Source organism: Neofelis nebulosa, chromosome 6 (assembly GCF_028018385.1).
Source record: "Neofelis nebulosa isolate mNeoNeb1 chromosome 6, mNeoNeb1.pri, whole genome shotgun sequence".
Classification (NCBI taxonomy): Eukaryota; Metazoa; Chordata; class Mammalia; order Carnivora; family Felidae; genus Neofelis; species Neofelis nebulosa.
The window spans coordinates 102652299-102677166 of NC_080787.1; positions in this window are offsets into that span (position 1 = coordinate 102652299).

The window sequence follows — 24868 nt, forward strand, 5'->3', positions numbered from 1 at the left end:
TTGGGCCCTCTCCACCAAGAACTTCTCTGGGAGAAGGGAACAAATAGAATAAGCCCCTAACCTCAGCTTAGGAACGTCGGCATTCCAACTCCTGGGGATGGCATGTGTTTATGAAAGAAAGGGGGAGGTTTCTCTTTATTGGGGGTGGGGGCAGGGCAAGCCAGGCCCTGAGTAACTGGAGGAGGCCAACAGGACCAAGTTGCTCACTATGGCACGCCAAGCTTAGAACAGCATATGCCAGTGAGGGCAGCAAAACTCCTCACCAGGGGTTGGATGCTTCCCTTAACACTTCAAAGAGACCATTTCCTTTTCATTTTAAGAAGTCATTCTGTTGAGGTCATGGATCAGCTCATCCGGCACCCAGAAAAACCCTATATGTGAACATTCTTAGGTCATTTTAAAATTATATATTCCCTTTTAAGCAACTGGAATCTGCCCAAATGGGAGGGTCTACCTCCAGTTCTACAAACATTTTTTGAGTACTTATCAGGTGCCAGACATGTGCTGAGGGGCAGATCTTGAAATGCAGTTTGAGGCCCAATTCTGACTAGAAGCTGCTCATTGTTAGAGGAGCCAGAGCAGCCTGGTCTGTCTGACATGCAATATGGGACTCTGAGGAGAGTGGAATCAGGGCTCTTGGTTGCCCCAGTTTTGTGACTGTCCTGTTTAGTACATGTCAACTCCATGGGTTTTGAATGAAAACTGGCTATGAGGCAGTTACTTTGTACGTAACAGTGCACTGAGGTCATTTTCAAATTTAAAAGTGCCTACATATTTGAAAAAATGGATATGCATTCTTCAACATGAGAAGGCTTTCTGAATGGAACTTCTAGGCCAACAGTGTTAGCTGTTTCTTTGGGAAATAGGTCATGATACAGCATGTGGAACTTGGAGTGTGACAGACATTTCTTGTGGAGAAATACGTAGGAGGACTCCCTTCTTCTGTTGGAAAGCAGCATTCTCTGGGGCCCATGTGGAATGGAGAGTTCTGCCCAGCTTCATGGGGTGGGGGTTGCCCGCCAAAGAGCATGAAAGGAGGAACACTGCGGGAAGGTGGAGCCATGGTGCCCAATCAGGCTGATGGGAGCCCCAGTACCAGGGAGGTAGCCCAACTAGCCAAACCTGAACCCTGAATAACTCCTCAGCCTTAGGAGTGAGCCACAAATCTCCCCTTCCAGACACACTTCCAGAGATGAGCATTCCCAGGGGCTTCTGAGCCAGATGCTTCTGGGCATTGGCCCTTCCCACCCCCTATCACACAGCCACCAGCCTTCTATGTGACTCTTCCTGTCTTAGGAGGTCCCCATCCTCCTCCAACTGAGGTCCCTAAAGACTATGAGAAGATGGCTGCCTTAGTAACATGAGTGCATCCATCACTTCTTAGCTTAAACATACCTCTAACCTCTAGCTAATTCATTCACCACACTTTTTTTTTTTTTTTTTTTTTTTTTTTTGATGTATCTGCTATGTGCTACACTGAGTGGAAGCAAAGACTGTAGCATTAGGGACCAGGTCTCTACCAGTGTGTTTCCCAGTTCCCAAAAGGAAAAGGCAGCTCTTGCCATGTGGCACACGGTAGGACCATTAATTACAGGATTAGACCTGAACACCTACTATGCACGAAGCTCTTTGCTAGAGACTGGGAATACAATGGCAAGCCAAACATCGTTTTCCTCAAGGCGTCTACGGTCCGATAGGGAAGACAGGTGAGGAAAGGGCAAGTGCCAAACATCATAATATCTGCTAAGTACAGGGCATCAGGGGAGAGCACGCAGGAGGGCACCCAGGCCAGCACAATTTTGCTGTCGGTAGAGATTAATACTTAAAACAAGGCTTTGTGTGGACACATTATCCAGATGTGCAGGAATCCCTTCACAAATGTGCTGTTGGTTTTTACGCGGTGCGTAGAACTCATTTAATGACCGCTGAGTGTTTATACAGCAGGGCTGTGTTGTTAGAAGGGGAGCTGGGCTGATTGGGCCCGGGTGATGTGGAGCAGGTACCTCTGCTGCACAGGTAAGAGGTGAGAAGTGGAGCACAGTCAAGACCCCTCCGCAGAGAGGACTCCGCCTACTGGACCGCAAGAGAACTTGGCCCCAGAGCACTTGAGCTGTGTTGTGGTCAAAGGTTGTGTTGCAAAGGTTGTTGTTGACTGGTGTTGTATTGGTTGTCATCTTTCAACACCTTCGCCTATATCACCAAAGATTTTGGTGTCAGAATGTTGTGATCACACACACACACACACACACACACACACATACAGTTGAGAATTACCACATTGCAGTCTAAACCACAGAGAGGCAAAGGTGTCACATTTTCTGCTTCCAACATCAGTTAACAACCAACAACCCAGTCTGAGCTCATTACACGCCTCTTCCTTGCTCTGAGAGGGTAAACCGCTCACCCAATAGAAGGATTTAGGCAAACTGTGGCCATAAATGACCAATTTCTCCACGCACTTTTTTTGAAAAATTGTTTTCATGATGAGAGTTTGACTTTACTCCCACTTTCTGAAGAGAGGGCAGAGGAGATATTAACTGACTCTTTGTCACTGCAGGCAACAGATTATCCACAGGATTTTCCAAGGCAGGAGCCGTGTGCAAACACAAACAGCGGCCGTGTACTTCCTGTAGGCTGGCCCACCTGGGGAGGGGGAAGGGGGTTGCATATATTCTGAGCCTTATTGCCCTCAGGTGTGGTATCTAGCAGTAACCTCACAGGCTGGAACGCTTTGAAGCCTCCGCTCTTGGGGGACCGAGATGCTGAATTTGAAAAAGCACCACTCACCGCTAAGCCAAATGCCCCCCAAAGCGGGCTTCCCTGTTAGCTCGCACAGACGGTCTAGTCTGAAATGAGGAGCTGCCAGGGTGACTCTCGGGGCTCTGGGAAGCCGGTGAGTGGAATGGACTCTGAGAGCTGGAGAGGCAGTTTAGAGCCATAAAGGGCCTTAGGAAATAGCATTTCCCTCTCCAGATGCTCTTGAAGGACTACTTAGGAGTCTCTACCATCAAGTCCAAGTTGATATTAATTCACTCTCCTCAAGTCAACCCTGCTCAGCAGCAGCAGCAGCAGAAGCAGCTCCGCTCCTGGGCCATGCCCTGCGTGGGGTTGTCTCTGCAGGGAAAGGGCAGACAGGTTCAAGTTCAAGTTTGATTGCCAGGGCCTTGCGTGTGTTCTCACTTAAATTTCTTACAAGTCCCTGAGATCCTTTTTATTTTCCTTGTGGTGGGAGAATCTCTGCAGAGATACCCTCTTGTACTCTCTCTCTCTCTCTCTCTCTCTCCTCACAGCCAGGTCATTTAGGGACCACAGCCATTGATTGCAAAGGGAACAAGAAGAGCATTTCTGTGTTGGTTTCCACGAGCCAGTGACAGAAGCAAAAAGAGAGGACTACTAGAATCACCAAAATGTTTGAGGATTAAAAAAAAAGAGGAATCCTTTTTGCACCCTTCTCCCACCCCCTCACCCCCCACATACTAGAAAAAGATGATGGAGAAACAAGAAGAGAACTTGGAAGGTCCTGGAGGGGCCGTGGCAGGTTACAGTTTCCAAAGATGGTCACAACAATGTCCCCCATTCCACATGCTTTCCCTACAATGTGACCGTGACAGTCTTCTCAAAGACAAATGGGGTCTATGCCCCCTCTCCTTGAGTCTGGGCAAGCTGGAGGCTGCGACGGCAGTAGCATTATGGGGGTTCTGAGAGTCATCTTAAAAGGCCATGAAGTTATGTTTGGGAGGCAAGATACTTACCTGTGGAGCCCTGAGCAGCCATGCTGTGAGGAACCCCAGATCACAGGGAGGTGCCATGGAGATGTGTTCTGGCCAGCAGCCCCACCTGAGGTCCCCTCTGCCATCCACAACCACACATGTGAGGGAAGAAACCTCCAGATGATTCCAGCTCCCAGGTGTCAAGTTGGGAGGCCTCAGACATCAGAGCAGAGAGAGGTAAGGTGTCCCTATATAGACTCCATGAACATAATACAATGGCTTCTTTAAGGCACTAAGTTTTGGGGTAATTTGTTATGCAGAAATAACCAGAACAGGGCCCAGCATTCTTTTTCCAGGGCTGAGGAAAGTCTGAGATCCTATTGGTGAGTTAGAGGATTCCAGAACCAAGGATCTGTGCTTCCTGAGAGCTTTGGGGGTAAGATTTCAGAGACAGATGGCTGCATGGTGGTAGATAGGGCTTTGGGAAGCCTCTCAGATTCTAGAGCTTAGCATGCTCTGGAATTAGCAGGACAATTCAATTCCTCTACCCTCGAGGATGGCATGGATGGGAAGAGATGGAAAGAAATGGTCACCTGTGAGGTCAGATGACCAAGGTAAGACAGGGTTGTTCAGAAAAAGTCCTTGTGGACAGAGGCCATGTGGTGAGAAGACCAAATGCTGCTCTCTGCTGCAGCCCCACCAAATGCTTGGCAACATGTAAACCTCTCAGAACTGAGGCACAACTAAGAATCCTTGGCTGTGCTGCTCACACAGCACAAACCCCTTCTGGATTCCCAAGATTAGAGACTAGCAACAAAATCTTCGTCCCAGGGGAGAACCATTGTGCTGAGAAAAGGTAGAAACATTTTATATTTCCGTATCCAGCAGTCATCAGGATAGTAGCTCCTAGTTGGAGGTGATGCAAACATGCTTCTTTTGCTTTGCTTGTAGGAAAACCAAGAGTCTCGTGGTGGGCCATACCCATAAAGAGCCCACAGGAGGCCAAGGTGGGCTCAGGAGGAGTTATCTTGGACACAAGAAGGAACAAAGGTGGGAATTCTGAGTCTCCGTGAGTGTGGGCTCAGCCAGGGCTCACTTTCTTCCCTGCAGTAGGCTACCAGGACCTGGAAGGAAAAGGCTGATGGGATGCATATGGAGTGTCCTCAATAGAAGGCCTAGAAGGGAAATGGCTACATGGTCTGCTTAGGCAGATTGGCCTTTTGACTTCCCCAGGGAGATTCCTGAACTCTGTTCTAGCAAGTCCCAAGTTAAGAGAGACTTAGAAGTCACAAACTGCCAATGGATGTGGACAGCTTGCAGAAAGGAATGGGAGAGTCTTAGCGGTGACTTGTGCCAACCAATGGCTGATCACAGAGGGTGTGACAGATGTTCTAGCACATTGAGAACCAAGTAGGACCTTCCCCAGCACATTGACCCACATGTTCCCCAGTAAAATGTGGGCAAGGACACAATTCTGGAAAATATGATTGGGCAAAGACACTGGAAGGGATCAGAACTTGCCACCCCAAAATATGCCACTTTGGCATACTGGTAATTTTGACCTGAAGACAGCTGAGAAACATCAGAGGCAGGAACGGCTCTCTGACCTCCCCATTTGTACCTAAAAGCAGGGCATAAATTTCCTGACCTCCTGGACCTCCTGGTGAGGTGAGTGACCTCCTTGTATTAGGAAGGGAAGAACATTCACTCCTGGTGAGTGACCTCCTGGTATTAGGAAGGGAAGAACATTCTTATCATTGGAAAATGGGGAGTCAAAGCAGAGATGAATTTGCATAAACAAGCCCACTTAAATAACCTTAATCTTCCATTAATTTCCCCCATATGTTTCCAAGTCATTTTCGCACAATTTCGTGCCCCAGCCCTTGTCTTTTTCCCTTGTCTTGTCAGCTCCACAAAGTGTTGTTCTTTGTTAAAATGGTATAGAAGCTCTTAGGCCTACTTACTTCTTTTAGGTCTTCATTTCTTGTACATGAAGGCCGCCATGGACATATAAAAATATTAACATCAGATAAAACTAGTGTGCTTTTCTCCTGTTAATCTGTCTTTTGTCAGTTTAATTCTCAGGTCCAGTCACAGAACTTAAGAGGGTAGAGGAAGCCATTCCTCCCTTACAACACGAAGTGTTGGAAAGCAAGTTTTCAACAACTCAAAGGGATATGGGGACCAAATATAGAAATGGAGTTACAGGGAAGCAAAGAGATCTATTCCATACACACTTGAGTTTGTGGTCCAAGATCTGTACCATCACAAGCTGCCTCCCCAAAGACCCTCAAGAGTATCTGTTGATAAAATGAAGCTGAATTTATCTTTAACACAGTAGGAGAGAACACTAACTCCACATTGGTGGTGTCTCAGATGAGGGAAAGGTAAGGTCAGAATTTATTGAGAATTAGAAATTTGGCTTAAGATGGGTCTTACAATGTAGGGGCTGATTAGGACTGGGTAAGAATCATGATATGATAGCCCAGGATTGGTGGAAACAGCAAGGTGAGAATCTGGAGAAGAGGGCTTCAAAGGATCTTTTCTGTTGATGCTTTCCACTGAAGAGTTGATGAGTCTTACAGGAAGTTCCTGTAATGCGCTATCAAACTTTGCCTGAGCAGGAGGGTCCTTAAAAAGTAAAGTCATGCTAACGAAGACATGCTCAAGATTTGGCAATGAAGACAGCAGACTTACGTTAACTAGACAGTAAGGGTGGTTTCAGTTCTGGGTGTGTGGGCTGAGTGTGGGAGTGGATTGTTCCATTCTCACCACCATAGAATATACCTGTTTGACAGTTAGGAAATCTTGGGTTTAGAGAGGCTTAAGTAACTTACCCAAATTCACAAAGTAAGCAAGACTTAATAGTATAGGGGCTAAGAGGACAGGCTCTGAAATTAAACTGTGTGGGATCATACACAAGTTTAGAAAGTTACTTAGCTTCCCTGTACCTCAGTGTTATCATCTGTGAAATGAAGGCACTAATGGTAACTAGCACAGCGTTAAGGTGACGTCTGGAAAGCACTGGAAAGCAGTGCTCAGTAAATAATAGCTAGCAGGGTAATAGTAATAACAAGAAGTGTAGATCAGAGTTCAAACAAGTTCTGATTCCAGAGCAGAATTGGTTCTGTAACTTACCCAGTGCAAAATTAGTAAGAATTTCCAGGCAGAGACAATAGCACATTAGACCTAGCCCGGGGCCCTCATAAGAGTCAGGCTCTGGGTGCTCGCACAGGTCCCACACCCATGAAGCTGGCTCTGCTCCAGAGGTCAGTTGATGTAAATCTATCTTTTTAACTAGCACTGTGTTGTACCAACTAGTTTTTCCCGCATGATGGCTACCAACTGAAAAGTTTGGAACCTCAGGGCAAGGCTGCCTTCCTGCAAAGCATCTAGCTGTTTTACCAGTGCAAATCTTGCAAAGCCTGACGTTCCTGCACCAGATTAAGTGGCCTCAAGAAGCAAGTGTCCATGGCCTTTTGGACACTCTTCTGTAGAAAGGAAGGTAAAAGAGAGACTGGGAATATTCCTAGCACCTACCCACATTCTGCCAAAGCACACCAAGCTCAGACTTCAAGTGTGCTTCACTAAATCTTTCATTTGAAAATCAGATTATGCCTGCCTCTGATTAGAGGAACTGTGGGTGAATCCGTTTTGAGATGAACTTGGTGAGATTGTCAAGTTCTGTTTGGGACAAAGCCGAGGGGAGTGCTTATTGGGTCAAAGCCATTAGCAAGAGGAAGCAAAGCAAAACAACCACGGTAGAAGGTAGCCCCAAAAATTCGGTGTTTGACTCTGGCATGAAACTGCTCCCAGGGCATCTAAGACTTATGTAATGACTTTCCAACCCTGGCTTCACTGGGAAAGAAAATTTCAACCGTTACTTTACGACATTAGATCAAATGAGGTAAGACTCCTTTAGGAAAAAAAATCTATTTGAGTTAAAATGTCATTGCTTTTCCTGATACTTGTAATGCAAGTCTATAGCCTCATTCCGGGGAAGATGATGAGTTTTAATGTTTTTCAATGAATGATGCAGTGTGGGAACCAAGGGATAAGGAGGACAATGACGTTCACACATGATGACTGCCGCTTGCTTTTCCTGAGCACCCAAGCTGCCAGCTGCTTCTCCCCAGGAGCATATCTCTGTTTTCTAGGCCCAGGACAGTGTTTCCAGACGTGTGGTCCAGTCCCCCACCTCCCAGCAGGGAAGATGAGGAAATGAAAGCTATACAGTTATAGCAGGTAGGTGGTGAAAGAGAAAGGCAAGAGGAGGAGGGGAAAGGGAGGAGGGTGGGGTCTTGTGGAGCCTGGACTAATGCTGATACTCTCAGGAACCACAGCTTGTCACCCGGATCACCGACCTCTAGACATGATGGTAAACATATCCCTGGGCGGAACAGGAACTATATGTGCAGTGAAATTTTGCCATACATGCAAGTAGGGTCTGAAAACTCCAGCTGTCCAAATGCTGGGTCCATGGAAAACTTTTTTTCGGTCTGTATTGTCACATAAAGCCCAGAAATAGAGTGAAACTTCCATACAACTGAGTGTACAAGGAACTCAAAGTCCTCAATAACTGTAGCATCCCTTCCCAAGGTCCCAACCAGGCCCTGCCTAACTGTTGTCCTCCCCCCGGGAAAAGCATTAGATTCTGCCCTTTGAGGACAGGGCTGCACAGAGAATAGGAGCCAATCACAGTGGAGCCAATGGGAGTCTGATGCAAGTTGGCTTTACGTTGGGTATATGGCTGGGGGACTTACTGATGTAGGGGGTGACCTGAGCAGAGTTCTGCACTTCCTGTTGGCCCCTCCTCTCCTCTCCCAGGGCCCACCCAATGACTTTGAGTCTTTCTGGTGGTGCCACTCTGGTTGTTTTCCCTGTTAGCAGCTTTCCTCCATCCAGCCGGGGCTCTTGTTTGTTTTACTTATTTATTCATTAATTCATTTGTTCACCAAACACGCGCCTATCCTGTGTCAGGTGGGTGCTAGGCACTACAGATACAAACACAGATAAACACTTTGCAGAGATATAAACACTCTCTGCCTCTTTCATGAGAGCCCTGTGGTCTTTGAGAATCAGCCGTCTCTAACGGTGAAAATACAAGTATATATTGAGCACTTACTATGTACCAAAAGCTGTTCTGAACATTTGATGTGTGAGAACTCAATTAATTGTCACAACAATCCTCTGAAATAAATAATGTTACCATCCCATTGATGCAAGAGGAACTGAAGCCCAGAGAAAAGTAATTTGCTTCTAAGTAGAGGAACCAGGACATGTCAGCCCTGGATCTTGAGCTCTTAACCACCACGCCCAAACTGTAGTGTCTCTCAACAAACCTTCAGGCGAGACTGGGCTTGTGGCTGGGTGAGTGCAAGGGCTGGGATCATGAGCACATGGGAGACCCACCTGGGAATCCAAGCAATACCTGAGGGGGGTGGAGAAGAGCAAGAAGTTCACTTTCTTCTTTTTAAAAAATTTTTAAGGTTTATTTTATTTATTTTGAGAGAGAGAGAGAGCATGAGCAGGGGAGGGGAAGAGATAGAGGAAGAGAGCAAGGATCCCAAGCAGGCTCCACACCATCAGTGCAGAGCCTGATGTCTCGAACTCCCGAACTGTGAGATTATGACCTGAGCCGAAATCAAGAGTTAGACGCTTAACCAACTGAGCCACCCAAGTGCCCCTAATTTTTTTTTTTTTTGACTGTACCATTTTTCGTATTACTTTTAGGCCAGTTTTTGCTATGGAATAGGGTTTATTCTTCCATTTCAGTGCTCCCTTCAAGTTCTTTTCCAAAAATAGTCTGCCCATTTAGCACTTTGAATCCCCCCTCTGTCCTGTTACTACAACACGTATCTCTGTATCCTTAAAAAATATTCTCTGTCTCAACTAGTGATATGGGCTGTAATCCCTCTGCGGGAGCCATATTTCTTTATGTCACAGAGGTGTTTTTCCTTCTTTCCCTGTTGGACAGTTTTATGTTGCCATTAAGTACAGTTTTGTGATTTTTTAATGTGGTAGGATAGCAAGGGCTGGCCTGTGGCACCTGCCTCTCCTGCCATCCTTGTTGTCCCATGCTTGACTTCATCTCCCACATAAGTGGACGCCCCAACCTGCATGTCCACACCTGTGCCAACAGCCACCTTTGGCTACCCTCAGGCCCAGGGATACAGGTGCCACTGTAGCAGTCAGTCATGGCTGATGGCCTGAGGAAGAGGCCCGCTCAGGGCCCAGCAGCGATCTCAGGGACACTGGAGTAGTCCCCAGTTAGTCTGCTTGGGCTGTTCTAACAGAATACCATAGACGGAATGGCTTCAAAAACAGACATTTATTTTTCACACTTCTGAGGCTGGGAATTCCAAGATCAAGGTGCCAGGTGATTCATCTCTTATGAGGGCCCTCTTTCTGCTTTATAGATGGCCACCTTCTTGCTGTGTCCTTACATGGTAGAGACCGAGATCATCTCCCTCATGTCTCTTATAAGAGTACTGATCCCATCATAAGGGCTCCCTCCCTCCAATCAATTACCTCCCAATACTGGGTACTACCATACTGGGGACCAGGCTTTCAATGTGTGAGTTTGGGTGCAGGGACTCAAACATTGAGTCCATAGCAGATAGAGAATGCTGGCTACTGGGTACCTGGTGTCTGGTCCAGAAGAAGAGGGCTCTCAGGCTCTGAGTTGGCACATCTCTCTGACTCAGTGGATTCCTGTCCACAGGGAGAAGCATAGAAGGAAGACCAGAGGTAGGCCCTCTAAAGATCAGAGACTGAGATGGGCTCCTCTTTCCCGGTCTTATGGGGTATAATCTAACCCACCATGTCCCTAGGTTCTCACTGGCTGATCTTCAAAGTAAATTGAAAGGCCAGATGTGAGGCTGTCTGACTAAGATATGGAACAATTTCTTGGAAAGGCGCATCATGGGGCGCCTGGGTGGCTCAATCGGTTGAGCGGCCGACTTCGGCTCAGGTCACGATTTCGCGGTCCGTGAGTTCGAGCCCCGCGTCGGGCTCTGGGCTGATGGCTCAGAGCCTGGAGCCTGCTTCCCATTCTGTATCTCCCTCTCTCTCTGCCCCTCCCCCGTTCATGCTCTGTCTCTCTCTGTCTCAAAAATAAATAAAAAAAAAAAAACGAAAAAAAAAAAAAAAGGCGCATCACAAGTAAGAACAGAGAAACTGAGGGTAGGGTCACTAATTTCTATTCTACTTTGTTGTACAAAAGAGTATCCTAAACTTGAACCTGGTCCGTCCAAGTAGTTATGAAGATATATTTGTCAAAATAGGAGGATAGAACATATATTGGGCAGTTTATTAGCTTGATTTATATCTTCTTGAAAGACCTGTGGGTACAGGCCTTCCTTTGTACTACTGCGTGGAGTTTCCGGGTGCAATGCTCAAGTACACACAGACCACATGTACAAAATACACAACCCAACTATCTTCACATCAAGAGCCTTTCTGCATTTTTACTGGCTATTTTATTTTTTTAATTTTTTTTAATGTTTATTTTTGAGACAGAGAGAGACAGAGCATGAACGGGGGAGGGGCAGAGAGAGAGGGAGACACAGAATCGGAAGCAGGCTCCAGGCTCTGAGCCATCAGCCCAGCGCCCGATGCGGGGCTCAAACTCACGGACCGCGAGATCGTGACCTGAGCTGAAGTCGGACCCTTAACCGACTGAGCCACCCAGGCACCCCTTTACTGGCTATTTTAAAGAACATTGTATATAGAGATCATTTCTATTTGTTGAGTGTTCTATTCCTCCCTATGCGATTTTCCATCGTTTGACTTGGAAATGCATTGTACTCTTACAGTTGTAGGAAAAGCAGTGACTTTATAAGCAATGTGTTGATGATAAAATCCTATGACTGAGTTCTGAACAGTCAGGGGAATATTAACAAGTAAATACTTTCTTCCTTAGTGGAAAACAATTTGAAAAGAACCTGCTTCCCAGCCTACAGTTAGTCACTCTTCCTTTGAGTCCAGGTAGGTGCGTATTTCACAGCATTTGCAGAAATCTGTTTTGTTCCTGTCCGCTCCATTACATTCAGAGATCCTCAAAGCAAGCACCGTACCATCTTCCTTTTTAGATTTCCAGTAGATTTTGGAGTTTCCATAATAGCTGGGCATATTATGTTGTGCTATATATTTGCTCTTCTCTGGTTCCTAGCACACAGTTCCTAAAACCCTGGGCATTTCCTGAGTAATAGGAATATCTTGCCTACTAATGACCTGACTCAAAGTGGGGCCTAGAAGGCTTCAGGATGGGGGCTGGTGGCCAGAAAAGCAACCATGTGACTAGAGAGTTGGAACTTTTAGCCTCACCCCCTAATGCCTATAGAGGGGAAAGAATCTGGAGATTGAGTTCATTCACCAACGGCCAACGATTTGATCAGTCAAGTCTAGGTAGGGAAGTCTTGATTAAAACTGAAACAATGAGGAGGAACTTCCATGTTGTAGAACACGTTGAAAGTGCTAGGAGGACGGTACGCACAGAGACGGTATGGAAGTTCTGCATCTCCACACCGCTGATACCTTGCCCTATGCCTCTCTTCCATTTGGTTTTTCCTGAATTGTATCCTTTATAATAAACCAGAAATCATTAGCAAAGTGCTTTTCCAAGTTCTCTGAGTCATTCTAGCTATCAAATCTGGGAGGGAGTAATGGGAACCCCCAAATGTGTAGCCAAGTTGGATGGGAGTGTGGGTAGCCTGGGGACTCTGGTGTTGCAAATGGCATCTGAAGTGAGGGGCAGACTTGTGGAACTGAGCCCTTAACTTGGGTCTGTGCTACTCTGGATACTCAGTGTCAGAATTTAATTGAATTGCTGGACACCCAATCAGTGTAAGAGAATTGGACGATGGTTGGTGTGAGAATATCACGTTTGTTGTTGGAGAAAAGACACCCCATATGTATACCAATCATTGAGAAAAGGCATGAAGCATAAATTGACTATAACTGTACACTTTACTCCAGTTTTGTTAAAGATGAAGAATTCTGTCTATGGCAAGTTAACACCCCTTCTTTTGAGAGATGATAGGGTCCATGTCCCTCCCTTTTCTATGGGCAGGTTTGTAATAGCTTCGACCAATAAAGTATGGTGGAAGTGACACCATTTACCTCCAAAGCTACATCATAAAACATCATGCAGATTCCATCTGGTTCTTTCTTGGAAATCTTGCTCTGAGGATGTCCCTTCTTGGAACCTAGCTGCCACACTGTGAGAAGCCCCAGCTAACAGGGCCACACGAGGGTGCCCTGGTTGACCGTCTCAGGGGAGCCTGGCTGGTTCACCGTCTCAGGCAATTGCCTGCCAGGTGCCAGCCACGTGAGTGAAGAAGCCTCCAGATGTTTCCAGCCCCCAGGTGTTTGAGACACCCCAGCCATTCAACTTCCCAGCTAAAACTCCAGAATCCTGGAGAAGACACATGCTATTCCTGCTGTATCTTATCTAAATTTCTGACCCACAAAATCCGGGAGCATATTCAAAGGGCCGTTGTTTATACCACTGTATTTGGGGTAGTTTTTCATAGCATTAGCAACTGGAACACAGTGCCACTATGTAATACCAGCTTTCTAAAACTCTTTCTTTAATCTGAGTTCTGTTTATTATAAGGGCTGTGGTATTACCACTGTATATAATATCAGACCTCAGAATTTTGTTAACTCTTAGTTATTGAAAGAACAGGTGATTTTTTTAACATAAAAAATTATGGCTTTTCAGGATGTGGGGAGATACTTTTTGTGTACAGCAATTGTCTTACAAATAAATCTTTCCCCACATCTTTGATCATTTATTTTCTAAGATTAATTCCTAAAGATGGATCTGCTGGGTTAAATGACATGCATATTTTATTATTGATTATTATTATCGATCCACATGACCACATTGCTGTATCGCATCACTAACTCAACGCCCTCCCCTCCCCCCAAGGCCTGGAGAGCTGCTTGGGGAGAGGGCTTGAGCTGTTCCTTCATGCTCTTTCCTCCTCCTCATTCTGCTGCTTCTAGGTCCCCTGGAGCAGAGTGTGGGGCAAAAGTCTTTATACTTGGTGTGCTTCTGTCTTGGGTTGCATGTCCCCTAAGTATTGTGCATCCAGGTGATCAATGTCTTGTCAAGCATGTGATAAATTATTTGGGATGCCTCCCTTCACGGGGGGAGGTGTGCCTCTATTGGACCTCATCCCCCCCACCCCCAATTCCAGCCCCCACTGGAAAACCCACAGACTTTTGCTGCTGGCCCTTTTCCCTGTAGCCAGTCGTCCTCCGAGCAGGGTGCCTGAAACACCGCACAGCCTGGCTTCCCATCATGGCATCCACTTGGCCACAGGCAGCTCAGGCCTCCTTATCACAGGAGATGGTGGGGTGGGGCAAGTCGGGCTGTTCCCTCTTTTTGCAGTTCCGGTCTAACCAGTTCCTTTCCTCCTGCTCAGTCAGACAAGGAGTAGATCAGCAATTGCACTCTAAGCACATGTTCAGAAGTAGGATGCCTGTCTCTCCCCGCAGACACAGACGTTCCCAAATCCTATGATCCATCTGGCTTTGGGGTCAGGGGAGCACTCTGCCCTAGGCCAGGAACTCCCTATCCAATGCCTCCTCCAATTCCCACATCTTGGGTTTATAGAAACTGGGTGGGGGGTGGCATGGAGGTTAGTGGAGCACTGTGGGGGTGAGTCTGGGAGCCCGCTTGAGGATGGAGAGATAGGGCCTCTGCTTCTCAGCATTGGGTCTTGCACCATGAATCAGACAATAGGAAAAGTTCCATTTGAAATTCTCTTGTAGTAATTGGTTAAATAATGATGGTCTATTCTCTTCACAAAGGAATAAAATTTAGCCATTCAAAATCTGAGGGCTACTTAATGGGAAATATTTATTGCTATGTATTTATTGATGTATATTTAACATTATATTGCTAAATGAAGAACTCAACCCCCAAAATCACATAATCCCTTATTTGTAAAACACACATTGTATATTTATGCATGCATAGAAAGAATTCATTCTTTCATAGAATTCATTCATTCATAGAATATTCACCACACCATTGTTTTCCCAGAGGGATAGAATTATAGGTGATTTTCTTTTCTTCTCCGGCTTTTATGGGGTTTTCACATTTCTGTGAGCACAGGCTACTTGGAGAAGTACAAAAAATTATTTCTGAAAAATAAAATTAAATATTAACCTCCCTCTTAGCCACATCCCCCTACAAATGTTCTTTTTCCTTATTAACTTTTGAGTGTTCGGTACAGATGAAGCTGTTCTCCATCCAAGCAAATGAAGGAGAAATAAAATCCACACGTGCCGGTGCTAACTGCTCAGCAGTCAGCAAGAGCACACGTGTGCGAGACCCGCTTCCACAGAGGCCATCAGGGCTCACTCGGTAAGGCGGCCTTAACGCAGGTGTTTTGGGGACAGTGCCTGGAGCTGAGGTCTGCATCTGGGTTGCACATTGGAACCACCTCGGATGCTTTAAAAACAACTGAGGCGAGGGGCGCCTGGGTGGCGCAGTCGGTTAAGCGTCCGACTTCAGCCAGGTCACGATCTCGCCGTCCGTGAGTTCGAGCCCCGCGTCAGGCTCTGGGCTGATGGCTCAGAGCCTGGAGCCTGGAGCCTGTTTCCGATTCTGTGTCTCCCTCTCTCTCTGCCCCTCCCCCGTTCATGCTCTGTCTCTCTCTCTGTCCCAAAAATAAATAAAAAACGTTGAAAAAAAAAATTTAAAAAAAAAAAAAAAACTGAGGCGGGGGGCACCTGGGTGGCTCAGTCGGTTAAGCATCATACTTCAGCTCAGGTCATGATCTCACAGTTCACAGGTTCGAGCCCCACATGGGGCTCTGTGCTGACCGCTCAGAGCCAGGAGCCTGCTTCAGATTCTGTGTCTCCCTCTCTCTCTCTGTCCCTCCCCCGCTCACACTCCGTGTGTGTGTGTGTGTCTCAAAAACAAACAAATGTTTAAAAAACAAACAAAAACACCTGATGCATGGCAGCAGGAGTACAAAGGCAGAGCGAGTCTGGTGTGCAACCAAGGTTAAGAGCCTCTGCCCAAGGGTGGGAGCCTCACCTGTAACGTTCATCTTCTTCATCTTCCAGGCACCTTCTCTGTGTTTTCTCCCACATCAGCTGTCTGAAAGTACTCTGCTACAAATGTAGTCTCCAAAATTATAACTAGAAGTAGGAGACAGGAGAATACGGGTTTGGGGCCATTTTCTGGACTGAATCGGGTCTTCAAAAGATTCATGTCAACCTGGAACCTTAGAATATGATCTCGTTAGGGTCTTTGCAGGTATAATCAAGGTAAGCTGAGGTCATGCTGGATTAGGATGGACCCTAAAGCCCATCTTCTTACCAGGAAAGAGAGATCTGGGGACGCGCACAGGGGGAAGAAGACTATCTGCCCGCAGAGGCAGAGATGGGAGTGATACACCTGCTGGCCAAGCAATGCCAGTTGGACCCCAAGTGGACTGCCAGCCACTTCCAGAAGCTGGGAAGGAGGCATGGCATGGATTCTCCCTCAGAGCCTCTAGCAGAAGGCAACCCTGGGGACTGATTCCAGACTTCTGGCCTCCTGAACTGTGAGAGAATAAGCCTGTTGTTTTAAGCCACCCTGTCTGTGGTGATCTGTTACAACAGTCCTAGGAGACTCATACTGGCCCTTTCAGAAATCTCCCCCAGAAGCATCGCGATGATGCCCCATCACATCTCTGTAAGAGGCAAACGCTCTCCTCAGCACAGCCCTTTTCTGGGCCTTAAAGGTCTCTCCCCTTCGTGCCCAGTCCTCTTTGCGCACACGGAAAAAAATGCATCTTAGATAATACATGTCAATTTTCTTTCAATTACGGGTAGCACAGGAGCTATTTGGTTTGCAAGGTGGGAAAAAATCCCCACTATACATTTTGTTCCATTGCTTTTCCTAGCTCAGTCAGGAGACTTTTCTTATTAGATTCACTCACCTGGTAACTAATGAGAATTGCCAGCCTTTGAAAAGCAATTACTTCTAAGTAAAATAAGCACTTCTCTGAACAAGTCAGAAAATCTGTATATACTATAAACAAGGCACTGTATGAGTAGGATTTTGCTATTTCTACTTCAATCTGGAAAAACTTCCTTCATCAGGACCATCTTTAATAGAGGATGGGAGAATGGTGAGGCTTTATGTGGTCATTTACTTTATTTTCCAGCTTTCCAATGGGCAGCACCAACTAAATAAATAAATATTTATTTATTCCAATTGAGTAAATAATGACTGCATGCCCTCTATGCTAGGGGCTGGCGAGGCAAAGGAGACCTCTGCCTTCAGAAAAACCACAGTCTATGAGGAAGGCAGGCAAGTAACAATGGATTAGAGACCGAGTGTAATGCAGAAACACCTGTGCGCTAAAGAGGTGGACAGAACGACCTTCCAATGAAACACAGTGAATTGAACATGAATGTTTATTTCTGCTTCCTTCTGAAAATGCAGTAAAATGAGAGTAACGGAAAAAATGTATGCGGGGCGCCTGGGTGGCTCAGTCGGTTAAACGTCCAACTCTTGATTTTGGCTCAGGTCAAGATCCCAGGGTTGTGAGTTTGAGCCCCACATCCGGCTCTGCACTGACAGAGTGGAGCCTGCTTGGGATTCTCTCTCTTCCCTTTCTCTCTGCCTCTCCTTCGTTTGCACATACTCACGCTCTCTCTCTCAAAATAAATATATAAACATTCTTCAAAAAGAAAGAAAAAATGTATGCATGCATCAAAAAGGGCAGAGACTTGGAAAATGGCCCACAACAAATGAGAAATGCCATCAGATTGGGCAGGATGGAGAAGAGAGGAAATAGAGGAACAGAGAACTGACCAGCAAGTGCCCACTGGAGGGTGGAGAACTAGCAACCTCAGAACTATGAAGGATGGGAGGGGGTGGTGGAGATGAGGTGAAAAACAAGAGGTTTGGTTGAAATTCTGTTTAAGGAGAAATTCGATCCCAGCTCACTCTCCATCGGAGCAGCAAGCAGGGGCCACCCGTCAGCACTCAAGTAGGGGACTTCCTGTTGGAGAAGAGGGCCAGGAGGGGCCACAGTCACAGCAGAGAGGTGAGGGGCAAAATGCTGTTCTAACAGGGAATGCTGGCATCTGACCCAGGAAGCTCTCAGCCTCGCCCTTCGTTCCCCACTCCCAGGAGGTGGACACCTGCATAGAGCCCTCAGGTAGGAGACTAGTACATTCTCTATGAAGGAAATGAATGGCTCCAAAGAAAGGGTATGAAGATAATAACAGTTGGGATTTCTGGAGGCAAAAGTGAAAAAGAAACCCAAGTCTTCCCTGAATCATCTTACAGATCCTTGCCCTAAACCCTACACATCCATGGTCAAGGTCCTCCCTACCCTCACCACAGCACACAGAGTTCAACCTTTCAGTGGTCAGTGAACAGCCCAAGTATTCTCAGACGTTTGAGTAAAGTTTTTAACATGAAGAATAGAAATAAAAATAAGTAAACAGCAAAAAGCAAACTCAGCAGAAAGAGAAAAAGAAAATTATCCCTCCCCCCCACCCCACCCCCAAATCCTATAGTTAATAGCTTTGGAGACAGAATGCGTCCCCAAAATCGCTTCTCGGCCTTTTGGCTAAGATCAAGTGCAGAATGCGTCCCCAAAGAAGCAGCCTGCTATTCAAAAGGAATGTTATTCACAATAGCCAAGAAGTGAAAACAACCTAAATGCCCATAGACAGATAAGCAGATAAAGAAAATGTGGTATGTACTACATACAATGGGATATTATTCAGCCTTTTAAAAAGAAGGAAATTCTGGGGGGCCTGGGTGGCTCAGTCAGTTGAGTCTCCCACTTTGGCTCAGGTCATGATCTCACGGCCTGTGAGTTGGAGCCCCGCATGGGGCTCTGTGCTGACAGCTCAGGGCCTGGAGCCTGCTTCGAATTCTGTGTCTCCCTCTCTCTCTGCTCCTCCCCCACTCACACTGTGTCTCTGTCTCTCTCTCAAAAATAAATAAACATTAAAAAAAATTTAGGGGTGCCTGGGTGGCTCGGTCAATTAAGCGTCTGACTTCAGCTCAGGTCATGATCTCGCGGTCCGTGAGTTCGAGCCCCGCGTCGGGCTCTGTGCTGACTGCTCAGAGCCTGGAGCCTGTTTCAGATTCTGTGTCTCCCTCTCTCTCTGCCCCTCCCCCATTCATGCTCTGTCTCTCTCTGTCTCAAAAACAAATAAATGTTAAAAAAAAAATTTTTTTTAAAAAAAAGGAAATTCTGTCATGGGCTAAGCACGATGAACCTTGAGGACAGTATGCTAAGTGAAATTAGCCAGTCACAGACAAATACTGCAATGATAACACTCACAGGATGTATCTGAAGAAATCACGTTCATGGAAGCAGAAAGCAGTATGGTGGTTTCAGGGGCAGGAGGGAGGAGCAAGAGGAGGAGTTGCTGTGTAAAGGGTATAGCGTTTCAGTCACGCAAGACGGAAAAGCAAAGATTCGCTCTACCGTATGCATAGAGTTGACAATAGTGTAATGTACACTTAAGGGAGCAATTTCCTATTATGTGTTTTCTTACAATAATAATAATAATGATAATGATAAACAACCACCTCAGCTCTGGCGCATCCTGGCTCAGCTTCCTTGCCTACCTTTCCGAAGGTCCTGCTCTATGTTACTCTGATCAAACCTCAGAAATACTCCTTTTACGCCATCGTTTGCTTTTTTGCAAGGAAAGGATTTTATTTTATTTTATTTTATTTTATTATTTTTTTATTTTATATTTTTATATATTTTATATTTATTTATTTATTTATTTATATATTTATTTATTTTTATATATTTATATTTTATATTTTTTATTTTATTTTATTTTATTTAAAAATTTTTTTTAATGTTTATTTTTTGAGAGAGAGACAGAGAGACAGAGCATGAGCATGGGAGTGGCAGAGAGAGAGAGGGAGACACAGATTCCAAAGTCAGGCTCCAGGCTCTGAGCTGTCAGCACAGAGCCCTATGTGGGGCTCAAAGTCAGAAACCGGGAGATCATGACCTGAGCCGAAGTCGGACGCCCAACCGGCTGAACCACCCAGGCGCCCCGCAATGAAAGGATTTTATCTTATTTTACTTTATTATTTTTTTTATTGTTATTGAGTTCGTTTATTTTTTTCCACATTTAAATACTTCTTTTATTAATTGAAGTATGCCGATGTCACAATAGGAGCAGGTGGAGTCATCTATAAAACTGCACTAATGTCAAACTTGCCAGATGATAAAAGCAAAGAAGTCCCACATTCAGGATGTGCTGCTACCGCGGTATATCATAGGCTCTCTCCAGCCACAGGCCCTTTGCACACACTGTTTTCATGTTTGCCAGACTCTTTGTTCATCCCTCATATCTAAGTTCTGGCATCTCAAGGAAAGGATTTTAAAGGGATGTGTCTGGGTCATTGTATGCCTCCAATTTAACAGATTGAAATAAAACTTGGTTTTAATATTGAAAAAAAAATGTTGTGGTGCCTCCAGTTTCTCCTCAAGTTTTTTTTTTCATTTATTTTCTTACATTCTAGTATGATTAAGGTATAGTGTTATATTAGTTTCAGGTATACGATATAGTGATTCAATCCTCAGGTATTTTTTAAAGGGTCTCCCAAACTTGGTTAAGTTCCTAATGAGACATTTGCTTCTAATCATGTGGAAATTTCAACTCGTTTTCTAACCGTCACTTTTTTTAATATAAAAAAATGATCACTTAGCGAAGAGAAAATGATTCTCTTCAGAGGAACTACCTAACTACCTGTAATTCTATGAACTCAAAAGAGCTTTTTGTCTGAGGTGAGAAACAAAAACAGAAGAAAACAAACAAGATAGCTAATAGAAAAAAAAAAAAAACCTTGGGGGAAATATTTTAAAAACAAAGTGTTTGCTCAACCAGAAAAGGAAGTAGTTCAACTCATTTGCAGCACAGATTTTGCCATAGATATGTTTTGTGAAGAATCTTCAAGTCAAGTTTTTTTGCATCAAACTACATTTTTGTAAGTTTTTTCTTTTAAAAAATTATAGTGACATATACGTAACATAAAACGTATCACTTGAACCATTTTTTAAGTTTATTTATTTATTTTTGAGAGAGACAGAGAGAGCAAGCAGGGGAGGGGAAAAGAAAGAAGGAGAGAGAGAGAATCCCAAGCAGGCACCACACAATTAGCACAGAGCCTGATGTGGGGCTCGAACTCAGGAACCATGAGATCATGGCCTGAGCCTTAATCAAGAGTCAGACGCTTAACCAACTGAGCCACCAGGCACCCCCATTTTGACCATTTTTAAGTGTACAATTCAATGCATTAATCACATTTACAATGTTGTGCAACCCTCACCGTTATCCATTTCCAGAACTTTGGCACTATCTCGAACTCTGTACCCATTAAACCATAACCCCTGATTCCCCCTACCCCAGCCCCTGGTCATCTCTGCTCCACTTTCTATGAGTGTGTCTACTCCAGATCCCTCAGGTAAGTGATATCAGATAGTACTTGCCCTTTTGCGTCTGGCATTTTCCACTTAGCAAAATGTCCTCTGCCTTCATTCATGTAGCATGAGGAGCTACATTGTATGAAAACCAGTCAATGTTTCAAAGATGACTAGGGAAGAAAAAGAACTCCTTCCCACCTAATTTAGCTGGTTCAACAGTCCACCTGCACCCTGGATGACCAATCTTACTGAGGTTTGATTTTCACCTTTAGAGGACAGGGGTGCACTTTGATTTCCTTTGTATTCCTTTCATTCCTCATGTCATCAAACAATGTTAAGAGAGGCCCTTCCTCTCTCTGTTTATTAAGTCCTGGTATATCTCAATATATGTACTTTGGTTTCAGGGAAAGAGCCCCGGGCTTGACCTTGGGCAACTCAGTTCCAACTACTATGATCTTCCTTTGTCCGTGAGATAAAGATAAAAGTCATGACCTGACAGAGTTGTGGTAAGAATTGAAGGACCTGCTAAAGTGCTTTGCACACTATAAATTATTGTACAAATATCATGGCAGTCTGATCAGAGTGGGATCTTGTGGGGCACGTGAATAAATCTGAAGCAGCCCAAACTGTTTCAAATTCAATCCCTACTCTTTTTTTTCCCAATGTTTACTTATTTATTGTGAGAAAGAAAGAGAGAGAGAGAGAGAGTGTGTGTGAGTGTGTGTGTGTGTGTGTGTGTGTGTGTGTGTGTGTGTGTGTTGTGTGTGTGCGTGAGTGAGGGAGGGGCAGAGAGAGAGAGGACAGGGAGAATCCCAAGCAAGTTCCATGCTGTCAGCACAGAGCCTGATGTAGGGCACGATCTCACAAATCGTGAGATCATGACCCGAGCTGAAATCAAGAGTCGGTCACTTAACCAACTGAGCCACCCAGGCGCCCCCCAATCCTTACTCTTTAGGTCAGAGCAATGAGGTACCAGGATGGTCGTGGTGTCTGGTTTACTTTAGAGAGTCTTCCTCCTGCCTTCTCACCATTACATTGAGGATCACAACACTGGCGATTCATAGAGTTATTGTACTATATAAAGTGACTAATACCTTAAAAAATACTGTCTTGCTCATTGCTCTGTGAGACCAGCAGATAGTCAACTCTGGGTGACATGTGGATGGCAAAAGGACTAGATGGATAGCTGTGCCCCCAGAGAAGCAGACTCTAATTTTGCCAATGGGGTCAATCTTCCCACCAGTATCTGTCCAGAGTTGCTAATGAGTGGCAAAATTGACTGCTCTCACCTCTTCTCGCAGCAAGGGCTCGCCTCTAGTGGAAGTGCTAATGAGCCCTGACACTGTCCTCAGCAGGAAGCCAAGGAGGAGAAGTAAGAGTCCTGAATAATCCACTCACTGTTGCAGAATATTCCAGAACCAGCTATCAAAGGAGAACAACCATCTTCTCCCCAGCTTCTCCTGCTTGGTCGGATGTCTCCAGAGTCTGCTTTTTTGCACCAGGGTCAACACAGGTATCTCATTGCATCAACCCTCACACCTTTGACAAGCTCAGACCAGAGAGAGACTCAATGACCCCATTTATTTGACCACTGGTCCCTCAGGAAGCAGAGAACACCGACCCAGGGAGCCCAGGACTATGTCTCGTCCACTACGCTTCATCCCATTTCCCCAGCAGACTGAGTGATGGCTACTCCAGAAACTCTGAGCATGGTAGAAATGCTTAGGAAGAAGAAAGGATTAAAAGCCTGGTTTCCAGCTGAGAAGGTGGGAGAGGCCCGCAGAAGAGGTCAGAACTCGAGCTTTGTGCTGTCCGTGTAGGTAGGCTGGAATGCGTGCAGACGTGCTTCTAGAATGGCGTGAAAGGATGCACACCAGACTAGGACACACCTGACTGCAGGGTGATGGGTGGGGGTGGAGAGAGGACACCACTGTCGAATGTCATCTTCCTCCCTGTCTGGTTTGTAATGACAAGCATGGATAACTTTTGTATTTAAAAAATTCAATAAAGTGAAGGAGAATAAACAATCTAGCGGCTTTCTTGTTGCACAACAGTATTTCATATCCTGGAAAACACTTCATTTTGTAGTGGAGATGAATCACTCCCAGTCTCCTAAGAGCCTACACCAAGAGCATGGGTGAATTTGCCCCTTTCTAGGTAAAGAAGAAAGAATGAATTTCAAAAGAAAATTGGTTATTTCATGACACCCCAAGGTCCCAGTTATCTAACAAGAAAGTGTTGGAGATGGGAAGCCTGAACAGCTTAGAAAGTAAGGAGTTGTGTGGCCTGCGGTTACCATTGCCAACTGGCCGGGTCTGTCAGTCCAGAGGCATTGCACGGACATTGAGTTCATGGATGCAGTAACCCAGGCAGCTGTTGACACAGTCAAATTGCTGTGACCTTTTGCAGATTTACAGCTGAAGGGCACTCTGAGAGCCAGCGATGACTTAAGCTTGGTTCATTCTAAGGAAGCCAAGGGCCCATTCTAAATTTCCTCCTGCACAGGGATCCCTGTTCCTGGAAGTCACAGCCTTAGAACTTGCTATAAATTTTGCTATAAACCGAGCAGTGTGCACATATCTTTTGCCCTAGAGCCCATCTTCTCTGGCCTGTTGGAATCTCATAGCCCATCGTAACACTCTTCTCTATGCTCTGTGGAATCTGCAGGGAGAAATAATAGTCAACAAAGTCATATTCGTAACAGAGATTTTTATAATTTAAGGAACGAACTCATGAATATTGTTGGATGAAGCATCCTTCCCACCAAAAATGATAACAAATACAAATAGAACAAAACAAAACCTACACTGATCTTTTGTTGCATGGCTCCAGAGAGTTCTGGGTCAAATTATGCCTCCCAAAGTAGAACAGCAACATCAGTCATGTGATATGCCAGTCCTGTCTCCCAACAACAACACCCAGGGAGTCCTGCCATAGATGTCAGCTCAAGAAGATAAAGAATGAGAAAAGAAAAATAAGGACTCCAACCACAGGGTAGTTGCTTAAATTATATATTAATTGTAAACACGGGATTAAGTTAATATAACACAAGACCCTTTCTGAGGTCAAGTATTATTAAACTGTGGATTGGACCACCAAAAACCATCAGAAACCCTCCTTTTCTTGGCAGTTAAATAGTTCCTTCTTTTTCTATGTCATTTCTTTTTCTAGATCATTCCTTGTCTGCAGGGATTAAAGGCACTAGGGCTTTAAGGACTCTTGTTTTGGTCCCTAAAATTTCTGACTTCCCAGTGTTCATCTTCCACTTGTTTGTCAGTGATTTGCATATGGCCTTGGCTTCCTATAGGGTGAGGCATGCTCTGTCCTGCTCTGGAGATTTAAGAAAGAGTACAGGTTCCTCAGGGTTCCGAGAAGGTCCTTCATGATTTCTTGCATCCCCATCACAGGGATACGTTACCAAGATGTGGTCTTTTCAAATGTATCATTCCTTTTTCCACTTTTCCCCAAAATACATTTTTGCCCCTTGAAACCTGCTTGGCCTGACATCACATGTTGAATGAGTCAGAGCTGTCTCACTTAAATGCAGCTAACACTAAAATTGTGTTATCGATTTCTGATGCTCTCTTGACTTTTTCCTTTTTGTTGGTTTGTAAAAGTTGGCTCAACAAATATGACTCTAAATATGTAATGCTGGCATTGGCCCTGTCTCTTTCCCCCCTTGCCTTGCTTACTGTCGTTTATTGGAGTCATTTGCGTCAAAATATA